The sequence below is a fragment of the Sus scrofa genome, chromosome 1, assembly GCF_000003025.6.
Source record: "Sus scrofa isolate TJ Tabasco breed Duroc chromosome 1, Sscrofa11.1, whole genome shotgun sequence".
Classification (NCBI taxonomy): Eukaryota; Metazoa; Chordata; class Mammalia; order Artiodactyla; family Suidae; genus Sus; species Sus scrofa.
Window position 1 is genome coordinate 3963827 of NC_010443.5, and position 12462 is coordinate 3976288.

The window sequence follows — 12462 nt, forward strand, 5'->3', positions numbered from 1 at the left end:
ATTGTTTTCCAATATTTTTGGAATCCTCTTTTATCACAGTGATTCATAGCACATACCTTGAGACACAGTAGCACTTATTCAAAACAATAGGCTAATTTCTTGTGAAGTTCTATTATTATTGAGGTTTTTCAAATAAGTATTCAATGATTCATTCATCAAACAATTAATCTAACAAATATGCATTTTGCTTTCTTCCAGGCATTACTTTATTATCTGGAACAACAGTAAAGAAAACAAACTAGACATATGACAAAACATAAGAGAAATTTAGTTGGTAGCTAAGCCAAGCATGGTTTATATTCCTCAATCTCAAATTTAAGGAATATGGATCATTATCATTAAGGTAATCCCAAGCCAGTAAAGCAAGGGAAAATATTATTAAAAAATTTAAAAAATAAATATATGCTGGAAATATGAATCTATTGAGACTGAACAATTCATCTAACATATTCCCACATGTAAAGATGAAATTAACATACCTCATGGCAATACTATAATTTCCTAAATAGTAAACAACCTGGACTGACTTAAACATCTTTAAATTATATAATTTAAAAAAAGAAAAAATGAACTTACTATGTAAGAGGAAGCCAAGGGGTTAACCAAGATAGTTTTCTTGAACTCTGACCACGATAATTTGCCCACTGCCAGTGTGCAAATAAGAGAGAGACAGGTAGAAACATTATCAAAATAAAGGCAAAGAAAAGGTACAATAGGGGAATCATTATCGGGTACAAGTAGAATGCTGGTTCGAAAGAATGCAATAGACCAAACCAAGAAAATGGAAATCTAGTTACTTCACAGCTATTCAAAGAAAGATGAGGAGTTCCTGTTGTGGCTCAGTGGGTTAAGGACCCAATATTATCTCTGTGAGAGTGTGGGTTCAATCCCTGGTCTGCTCAGTGAGTTAAAGATCCCCAGTTGCTGCAAGCTCCAGCTTAGCTTGCAGAGGCAGCTCAGATCAGGTGTTGTTATGGCCGTGATGTTGGCTGCAGGTGGAGCTCTGATTCGACCCCTAGCCTGGGAACTTCCATAAGCAGCAGGTGTAGCCATAAAAAGAAAAAATAAAAAGATGAGATACACATTACCCCTTGAAGGTGGTAGAACAGAACATAAAACCAAAGAAAATAAAATAAAAACTACTTAGCAATCTATAGTAATAAAAAATGGAGCGGAAAGAGAAAGATAATTGAAGGGAAAGAGGGAACACAGTAGCAAGGAAAACATGAAGCCAGAAAGAAAGGTATTTTATTTTATTAGAAACAGACAGAGATCAGACGAGATTGGGCACGTTCAGGGACCTAATCAAACTGACAAGCTTTTGCACAGCAAAGGAAACCAAAAAGAAAACAAAAAGACAACTTACAGAATGGAAGAAAATAGTTTCAAATGATGCAACGGACAAGGGCTTAATCTCTAGAATATACAAGCAACTTACACAACTCAACAGCAAAAAAGCCAACAACCCAAGGGAAAAATGGGCAAGAGACCTGAATACACATTTTTCCAAGGAAGATGTACAGATGGCCAACAAGCACATGAAAAAATGCTCAACATCACTGATTATTAGAGAAATGCAAATCAAAACTACCACGAGATACCACCTCGCACCAGTCAGAATGGCCATCATTAATAAGTCCACAAATAACAAATGCTGGAGGGGCTGTGAGAAAAGGGAACCCTCCTGCACTGTTGGTGGGATGTAAGCTGGTTCAACCACTGTGGAAAACAGTATGGAGGTACCTTAGAAATCTATACATGGAACTACCATATGAATCAGCAATCCCACACCCGGGCATATATCCGGACAAAACTTTCCTTAAAAAAGACACATGTACCCGCATGTTCATTGCAGCATTTCCAGTAGCCAGGACATGGAAACAACCCAAATTTCCAGTGACAGATGATTGGATTAGGAAGAAGTGGTATATATACACAATGGAATACTACTAGCCATAAAAAAGAATGAAATAATGCCATTTGCAGCAACATGGATGGAACTAGAGATTCTCATACTGAGTGAAGTTAAGTCAGAAAGAGAAAGACAAATACCCTATGATATCACTTATATCTGGACTCTAGGAAGTTCCCGTCATGGCTCAGTGGTTAACGAATCCGACTAGGAACCATGAGGTTGAGGGTTCGATCCCTGGCCTTGCTCACTGGGTTAAGGATTAGCATTGCTGTGAGCTGTGGTGTAGGTTGCAGACACGGCTTGGATCCCGAGTTGCTGTGGCTCTGGTGTAGTCCAGTGGCTACAGCTCTGATTCACCCCTAGCCTGGGAACCATCATATGCCACAGAAGCAGCCCAGGAAATGGCAAAAAGACAAAAATAAATAAATAAATAAATAAATCTGGACTCTAATATACAGCTCAAATGAACCTTTCCACAGAAAAGAAAATCATGGACTTGGAGAATAGACTTGTGGTTGCCAAGAGGGAGAGGAGGGAGTGGGGTAGATGGGGAGCTTGGGGTTAATAGATGCAGGATGTTGCCTTTGGAATGGATTAGCAATGGGATCTTGCTGTGTAGCACTGAGAACTATGTCTGGTCACTTATGATGGAGCATGATAAGGGAGAAAAAAGAATGTATACATGTATGTGTAACTGGGTCACTGTGCTGTACAGTAGGAAAAAAATTGTATTGGGAAATAATTTAAAAAAACAAAGAAAAAAAAGACAGAAAGGGAAGGAAAGATATATTTATGTACATATATATGTACATAAACATTTAGAATAAATTTTAAGGCAGATGCACCTATAAATGCATTTTTAATAATAAAGCTACATATCTGGGTATAATAAACATAGAGATTAATACAATTTGTTTAATTCTCAAACAATTCACAGTTTTGTTGAAATTTCCATCAAAATCTCTATGAAGATTTTTTTGTTGTTTAGTTTAGGTTTTTTTTTTTTTTTTTTCTTGTCTGTGCCCAGGGCATGTGGAAGTTCCCAGGCCAGGGATCAAACCCACACCACAGCAGTGAAAATTACAGATCCTTAACACACTGAGCCACCAGGAACTCCCAATGTTGTTATTTAGTTTTGGAACTTGATGTAAAGTTTAAAATTAATTAAAAAGAATAAAAAGTCAACAACAGTTTTTCTTTTTCTTATTATTATAATAAGGAACAAGGTATGGGGACATTCCTTTCAAACAAAAAATATTATAGTTTTTATTATATATAAGTAGAGTCTTGATGAAATTGCCAAGAATGTTAATGCAAACACAATACACAAACTGTTAACAGTTTAAGGACATACAATGTGATAAATGTGAAAATAAATCACTGGGAAAATGAAGGCTTAATTTGTAAATATATTAGTCAAATTATGATTCATTTGAAGTAAAATTAACCCTTAAGTTGCAACGGAGATAAAATATACTAAAAAATATGTGCTAATAAAACACCTCAAAACAACTAAAAGATACAGATACTTTGGGTTTAAGAATAGAGGACTTTCAAAGTAAAAATAATGAAATAACATTTTAAAAAGGAATACACATTATTTTGAGTCTCTAGATATTTCTTTAGCACAAAAATTAAGAAGGAAAAAAGAGGGATATATTTCAGCATATCTCTGAAACTGCCTAATGCAACAGAAAATGATAAAAGTTAATTGTATTGGGGGAAAAAATTGGCTTGATTCAAATATGAAACATTTTGCCAGAGATGAGGAGATCTCCTTATCTGAGACATCACCTTTAGAAGCTATAGCTACCTCATTACCTGAATGAAACATCCCAGGGGAAGTAAAATTGCTGATAAGAGGGAGATTTTCCTTAGTCTAGGGTGACTTAGTAGCGATTAACTGAAAGAACAACAAACAAACAGAAATAAACAAAACAACCCACAAACCTACAGTTCTTTATTCTTTTCCAAGCTTGCAAAGTCCTTCTATCAGCAAATGCTAATTAGATAATAGACTCAAATAACTTGTAACTAAAAATGAAGTTTTTAAATATAGTAGAAAAGAGTTGAGACAATGGTCATTTTTATCTTATTGTTTTGTTTTGAACTCTTCAATGTTTTCCCCAAGCTGTTCAGTGGTACTCTTAATCCTATGTGACTGGTATCCTTGTAAGCGGAGACAGACATAGAGAAGACGGTCATGTGAAGACGGCGACAGAGGTTAGAGGGGTGCACCTGCCATCCAAGATGATAAGCCCAAGGGTGGCCAGTAGTGATGAGAGGCTAGGCAAAGTGATGCAGGTTCCTCCCTCAGATCCTTCAGAGCAGGAACCAGCCCCACTAAGGCTCTGTATTTCAAACTTTGAATGTCCAGAATTTGAGACAATAGAATTCTGTTGTTTCAAGTCATGCAGGTTTTGGTTTTGTGACTTTTTCCTCTCATTCTCTTTGTATGAAACTAATCCAGAACTGACCCAGCCATCATAGGAAACTAATACAAATACAGGAATATCTTCCCCCTGAGTAAAAAAGACCCAACAGAATTGTGCTGGATGGATAACCCTTTCAGTGTCTCGATCAGCTGTACCTCTGTAGAGGAAAGTATCCTTGCTCCTTCAGCCCCATCTTGAATGTTTATGATGATTCTGAGCTCACCACAGTTTGAGGCATGCTGTGAGTACATGTTTTGAATTATGCAGATTTTCTGATATTTGCACCCATTTGCTCCTCTGTGTTTTGGAGTTACAGAGCATACATTTACCATCCAGCAACATTATAGTTCTTAAAATATTTGAAAGGGCACATTCCTATGCCCTAAATCTTCTCTTTTTCTCATAACTCTAGGAATATAAAGGACTGAAATATTTGTAGTCATATATTAAGAAATGTAACTCACTCTATCGTTATTACAAGTGCATGCTCAGGCACACACAATAGACACACACCACCCACCCACTCACACACACACACACACACACACACCCCTCTTTGTAAAGCAGTTATGGGGGAAGAAATCCATTCAATCTTAACAAGAGAAATGATAAAATATGAAGGTATAACATGAAAAAGTTTAAGTCAAAAAAAATTCTTGAAGAACTTTCTCAGTTACAGAAGCTACTGTTAGCCTGTGAATGTCCTGGAGTCAAGATTAAGACAAACTTTTGAATATCTCTTTGTGAATACAGTGGCTTGAACTGAACAAGCTCTCCATAAAAACTTGTTCAAATTGCCTTATAATTTGGGTCATAGTAGGGAAAAAAGAAATGCAAAGTTGTATTTGCCCTTTCTCTTGTAGGGTTATTTGTTAGAATCCATAAAAAATAAAAAATTGGAGTTCCCGTCAGGGCTCAGTGGTTAAGGAACCCACTTAACCATGAGGAGATGGGTCCAATCCCTGGCCTTGCTCAGTGGTTTAAGGACCCAGCATTGCCTTGAGCTGTGGTGTAGGTCACAATGCACCTCAGATCCTGCACTGTTGTGGCTGTGGTATAGGCTAGCAGCTACAGCTCCGATTTGACCCCTAGCCTGAGAACTTCCATATGCTGAGGGTGCGGCCCTAAAAAAGACACACGCACACAAAAAGAATTAAAAAATCATTCAAGAATTAAGAAAGCAATATAAAATATATAATAGTTTTTTAAAATGATTTTTATTTTTTCCATTATGGTTGGTTTACAGTGTTCTGTCAATTTTCTTCTGTACAGCAAAGTGACCCAGCCACACATACATATATACATGATTTTTCTCACATTATCCTCCATTATGCTCCATCATAAGTGACTAGATATTGTTCCCAGTGCTATACAGCAGGATCTCATTGCTTATCGATTCCAAAGGCAATGGTTTGCATCTATTAACCCTAGATTCTCAGTCCATCCCACTCCCTCCCTCTACCCTTTGGCAACCACAAGTCTGTTCTCCATCCAGGTCAATGAGTTTCTTTTCTCTAGAAAGTTTCATTTGTGCCATGTATTAGATTCCAGATATAAGTGATATCATATGGTATTTGCCTTTCTCCTTCTGACTGAACTTAGTATGAGAGTCTCTAGTTCCATCCATGTTGCTGCAAATTGCATTATTTTGTTCTTTGTTCTTTTTTATGGCTGAGTAGTATTCTATTGTATATACATACCACATCTTCTTAATACATTCATCTGTTGATGGACATTTAAGTTGTTTCCCTATCTTATCTATTGTGAATAGTGTTTCAGTGAACATACAGGTGCGTGTGTCTTTTTCAAGGAAAGTTTCATCCAGATATATGCCCAGGAGTGGGATTGCTGTGTCATACGGTAGTTCTATATTTAGTTTCTGAGGTATCTCCATACAGTTTTCCATAGTGATTGTTCCAATTTACATTCCCACCAACAATGTAGGAGGGTTCCATGTTCTCCACACTCTCTCCAGCATTTGTTATTTGTGGACTTATTAATGATGGCCATTCTGACTGGGGTGAGGTAGCACCTCATAGTAGTTTTGATTTGCATTTCTCTAATAATCTGTGATACTGAGCATTTCTTCATGTGCTTGTTGGCCATATGTATATCTTCTTTGGAGAAATGTCTCTTCAGGTCTTTTGCCCATTTTTCATTGGGTTGTTGCCTTTTTGCTGGTGAGTTGTATAAGTTGTTTGTACATTTTAGAGATTAAGCCTTTGTCAGCTGCGTAGTTTGAAACTATTTTCTCCCATTCCATAGGTTGCCTTTTTTTTTTTATGGTTTCCTTTGCTGTGCAAAAGCTTATTAGTGTGATTAGGTCCCATTAGTTTATTTTTGCTCTTATTTCTGCTGCCTTGGGAGACTGACCTGAGAAAACATTTGTAAGATTGATGTCAGAGAATGTTTTGCCTATGCTCTCTTTTAGGATTTTTATGGTGTCTTGTCTTACATTTTAGTCTTTAAGCCATTTTGAGTTTATTTTTGAGTATAGTGTGAGGGCATGTTCCAGTTTCATTGATTTACATGTGGCTATCCAGTTTTCCCAGCATCACTTGCTGAAAAGACTGTCTTTTTCCCATTTTATATTCTTGCCTCCTTTGTCCAAGATTAATTGACCATGGATGTCTGGGTTTATTTCTGGGTTCTCTATTATGTTCCATTGGTCTGTATGTCTGTTTTGATACCAGTACCACACTGACTTGATTACTGTAGCATTAGCATAATTTTGAAAAATAATGACATAAAGGCTCAATATAACACTGAGTGAAAAATACAAATAACACTGTGTATTATTGTCCTTACTTTCTAGAAGAATTATACATACATATTACAAACCCTCTGTATGGCTGGAAGACAACACACCAAAATATCAAAAAGTTCTGAGTGAAGGTGATGGGATGGTGACAACACTTCTTTCCATTCACTCTTGTCTTTATTTTGTATATTTTCTCTACTGAACTTGTGTTGGTTTACAATCAGTGATGGGATTTTTATGGCCTTTCTCTATATCCTGTAGTTCATAAACTTCAGAAGGAGAAAAATAACATGCTCAAGAGCAAGCCCCAGGGCATCTGTCAAGAAAAAGGAATGTTTCTCTTCATAGCTGATGTACCAGGAGCTGGAGCACCTGGGAGTGAGAGGAAGAGGCAGCGAAATGGCTCTGGGTGAGAAACGTCTGCACTGTGAGGATTGGGGGGAATGGGGGCTTTAGGGGGAGATCGTGGGAGGAAAAGAGGGGTTGATGAAACAGTGGCAGCTCAGCCTGGAAGCAGAATCAGTGAGCAGCCCCTGTAAGAGGAAGCAGAAAGGCCTCGGAGATGCAGTGGCCCTGAGACTCAGGCGTGATGGTGCTGAGCTGCAAGGCCCATGACCCCACTCCCAAGCTGCCTTGCTCCTCAAAGTCAAGGTGGTGGCACTCTAGCAACCGTGCAGGTGTTCAGTGCCTGACCACTCAAGAAAAAATGGTCAACACTTGTAGGAGATGAACTGCCAAAGTGAAAATTCTGTAAAAGCAGAAAGTGAGACACACGGATGTCTGGGAGACAGCAGTTGGCTCACTTGCCTGGCCCTCAGCCCCTGCCTGGATTTAGGGAACACCAGGAAGATCCCTCACCCCACCTGGGGTCTCCGTGAGAACAGGCATGGGATTTACCTGCCTTCTCAGGGTGCTGACACGTCCAATAGAGGACTCAAAGACTGATGGAAACCGATGTGTGATAAATGGTTTACAGAAGCACATCCTGGGCACCACCGCGAATTAGGTTCTGTGCCAGGGATGGCAGGAACAAAAGGGAAACGTAACATATTTCCAGTGGACAAATTCCTTACAGGCGGTAGAGGCAATAACAAGAACCTTTTTAGTTACGTGGGCACAGCCACCGTAAGCCACCTTCAGGAGCAAGGCTCGTGCTGTCAGGATACAGCTTCTCTGAGCTTACTTTAAAAGGTACCATCTCCTAAAAGTCTTCAAAAGGCATCCCTGCTGCTTCTGCCTTGTTTATAGATCACCTCCCTCTTCCTCTGAGGGTAGACGTCTTTTGGTCCTGCCTGGCAATTTGATGACATTAGGAAAGGCATTTAATGCCTGCTAGAACTATGGGAGCTGTTAGGCTAATTTTCCAGAGGACAAGCTGAACCTGGGGGCTCCTTTGCACATCTTCATAGGCTGCAGATGCAAATACTGTCCTCACCTCCCCTGAGACTCTGTTGAGTCCTCGTCGGCACAGGCAGGGGGAGGCCTGGAGCTCAGGCACCACAGGCTCTCCCGGGCACAGGGCGCGAGGACTTATCCCCTGGCTCCTCTGTGCAGAAGACGCTTCTGAGCCCTCATGCAGCGGTAACATTTAGCCCGTGTGATCGCAGCTGCCAACCCTGTGGCAGGTTTCAAATGGAGAGGGACTGATCGTGAGGATAAGAAGGCCGACTTCAATTGGAAAGTCTCTTTTCATTAAAAAAAAATAGTGCAGCGTGCAGAAACGTCAGGCAGCAAAGGATGCTTTCCGTACGGGTCCTCTCTTCCCAGGCTTTTTCCCTCCCGGATGCTAATAGGAAAAGAAAATGGCAGCGATGAAGCAACCCTTTCCGTGATAATGGGAATGAGATCTGGGAACTGTTATAAAATTAACCTTCTTGATAAGAAAGAAGGAAAGCTAATTTTGTTACTCTTGTTTTATTAAAATTGTGTAACTTTTGAACCTCTAGTAAATTTTTCAAGTTTAAATAAAATGCTTGTTCTACGTAAATGTGCAGAGTAAGAGAGAGTTAATTAATATAATCAGAGCGAGAGAGACAGAGGCCACTGACAGTTCTTATTACTCATGGGCCAGTTAAGTCAGTGAAAAGCTTTCTGAGAAAATTCAATCTAATGTTGCATTCATTACTTGATTATCTAAAAATAGAGTTCCTTAGATTAAAAATGGGGCTGTTTCAAGGACATTTGGCCTCACACAGAGGGGAAAAAAAAAGCCTAAAAGTAAAAGAATAAATAAGAAAGGGTTATTTGCCCTGAACAGTTACTGTAACAAAAATAGCTCAAGTCGCATCAAAACTGTCTTTCAAAAAACAACAGCAACAAAAGCAGTCTTTCAACTCTAATCAGATAACCAAGAGTAGATATTGATACCTTTGCTGGGTATTTTAAGAGCTCTTCTCAGCCTCTGTCTATAGATCTGCTGTGAAGTGTGCCACAAATAATTTGTTGATGTGTTGTCAAAACCAGATATTTGGCAGCGACTGATGGATGTACTCATACATTAGAGCAGATTCAGATGTTTAAACGATCTCATGCACATTCTGGAAAGCCTCCTGAGATAAGAGCACGTGTGTGAGGTTAGCACCAGACTGGCCAGGAATTGCCCTGGAGAGTCACCTGGACCAGGGCGCCTTCCTCAGAGGTATGCTGATGGGAGATTAGATGTTACTGCCCTTGATTCATTTACCTGGAAAACGATTCTTTTCCATTTGGCAGTGTGGGAATGCTTCTGCAATGGGAAACTCAGATTCAACATCTCGCATCTTTAACATTCTGGAGGGAACAGAGAGGCCCCTGATAGGAAATCTCTCATTGCTGGCATCCACGGAACACACAAATATTCACAGGATGTCTAGTGTGTGTTAGTGTGTTATGCAATCTCCTAGGCACTTATACACATCGCTTTTAGTCTAAGAGCTGAACCTTGCCCACTTGAAACAGCTATGTTTTGTAATGAAGACAGACCAACATAAACAACACAAACTAGGTAACTGCCTAAAAAACAGCAGCCAAAATATGTTAGAACTGCGGGTGAGTGTTAATAAAGGAACACCAGAGGCCTGGAGATGGAGAGAAATACACACGCAATTTGGTAGTTTGGGCATTTTCTCTGGGAGGTGACCCTTCATCCAGTGGGAGTTGTCTGTGAGACGGTTTGGGGGTGATGTCCAGTAGACAACAGAATACGCAAATCTGGAACTGCCAACACACAAAGGATAATCAGTCCTATGGACAAATAGGTATCTACCTGGAGATTAAACATAAAAACAGCTGAGAAATAGGTCCAGGATTGAACTCCACAAAACACCACCATTTAAAGGATAGTGATTGGCAGACAAGGGTGAGAAGAAAATACACAAAGAGGTAAGAGGAAAAAATAGATGACTGTGACGTCTCGGAAACACCGAGAAGAGATTGGCTGTCAGGGTAGAAGGGAGCGCAGCTGAGTCTTCTGAGAGAGCAGAGCAAAGCCGGTCAAAGTACCAACCAGATGTCATCCATGGAGGATGTGTTCCCCGCAGATGTGTGCTTGTGTGTGTGCACGAATTATACATATGTACGCATGTGTGTGGTATGTGGTATATGTGTGCACCTGTGTGTGTGGTTTCGGAATGAGAGTTGAGCAGAGAAGGTGAGTACAGGAAACCAAGGTGAACATTTGGCTGTGAAAGTAAGCAGGAAAATGGGTAGTGACTGCACACGGATTTGGCCAGAAGGAGGCATTTTACTTAAGGTGGGGCATAACCGTGACATTTCGTACAGAGATGCAGAAATGATGGTGTCAGAGATACAGAGGCTATTTGAACATGAGAAGAGGTTGGGGAGGATGGGGGTGGGGCACCCTCGAAGGGCTTGATCTTTCCAGGAGGTGTGGTTCTCCATTTAATAAGTAGCAGAAGAGAACAGCTTGGCATATGGGCAGGGGGAGTGTCGATTTGTGGGTGGAAGTAAGAAGGCGTTATCCTCCAGTGCCTGCTATTTCTCTGCTGAGCATGTTGTGTTGTGTGGAGTGTAAGCTTTGAGGCTTGAGGAATCCTTGCAGCCTGTGGGAGCACAAAATAATCAAAACATATTGAAAGTTTACCGAGCATACTTGAGTTCCCATTTCAGGCTGTAAATCATAATTTACAGCCCTATTAATATGCATAAATGCATAGTTTTCTCTGCAATGCTGCAGCTCCCAAGAAAGTGAATAGTTTGGTCTTACCAAGAATAGAGATCTTTTTAAAAAAAAGTAGTGATGGAAATCTTGTGATTTCCTGAAAAATTAAAAACTGCATCTTGAAGAAAGGAATAAAATGGAGATTTTGCCAAGTGTCGTGTTGAGGAATGTGCCTCTAATGAGTGGCAGACGTAAGTTGTAATGCTGCCTCTGAGTCGGGGCTCGTGGAGGTGGCAAGGGAGGGTCTTGGCTGTAAAGGAAGGACCATGGAGACAGAGATACAGTGCAAATCCATTAAGTTGTTGATTGAAAACAAAGTATTCAAAACTGGATGAGGACACAGAGAGGGAAAGACATAGAAAACCTGAGGTCTTTTCTCATGAAACAATGAACAGGTTGGAAGGGGTTGGTTTCTTACGTAACTGAAGTACAGGTAAGCAAGGGGCTGTCCTTAGGGGCCGACTAGTGCTTAGCTGAAAGCTTTTTTTTTCCCTGACAGGTCTCATGTAAATTCATCTTTCTCCTCGTAAATTGAGCTGAAATAGCAATAGCTGGAATAGCAGTGGGGTGCAGAGTTTGATAGTTTCTTTCCACTGGATGAACAGAAGAGATTTGGAGAGATTTTATGCTCCGTGTTTATTCTAAGTGATCTCTGGAGCTGAAGCCTACCCTGCTTTTTATGCTTCTAAATCTACCTCAAGGAAAGGGAGAGGAAGTCTGTGACTTTAGATAGGAGACCTAAAGGTAGCTAACTGATTAGGAAGGGCTGACTTGACCCAGGACTAACCAGCAGGGACCAGGATGTTGAATAATTATTTGTACTGCGTGGTGAACTGAGAAGAAAGTCTTCAGGACATGCAAGGGTTGAACTATTCCACTCAAAACTTACACACACCTAATGGCCCTTTCCACGTTGGTGCTTTGGTCTCCTCTCAAGAATGAATCTCAAACCAAGCGATGTGTTCCCTCCACACCTCCCACCTCCGATTTCACATTTACTGGCCTCAGAATGACTTTCTCCAACTCCCAAAGGCACAGCTTTCAGATGGTAACATTATGTCCGGCCTCACTACCCCAGCAGATTGTGCCAACATTGCATTAATTCCTTCTTTTTTTTTTTTTTTTCAAATTTCCCCATTTTTTTCACTCCTATTGCGGGATTTTTTAATACGTTTCCTAATAATCAGTTTGT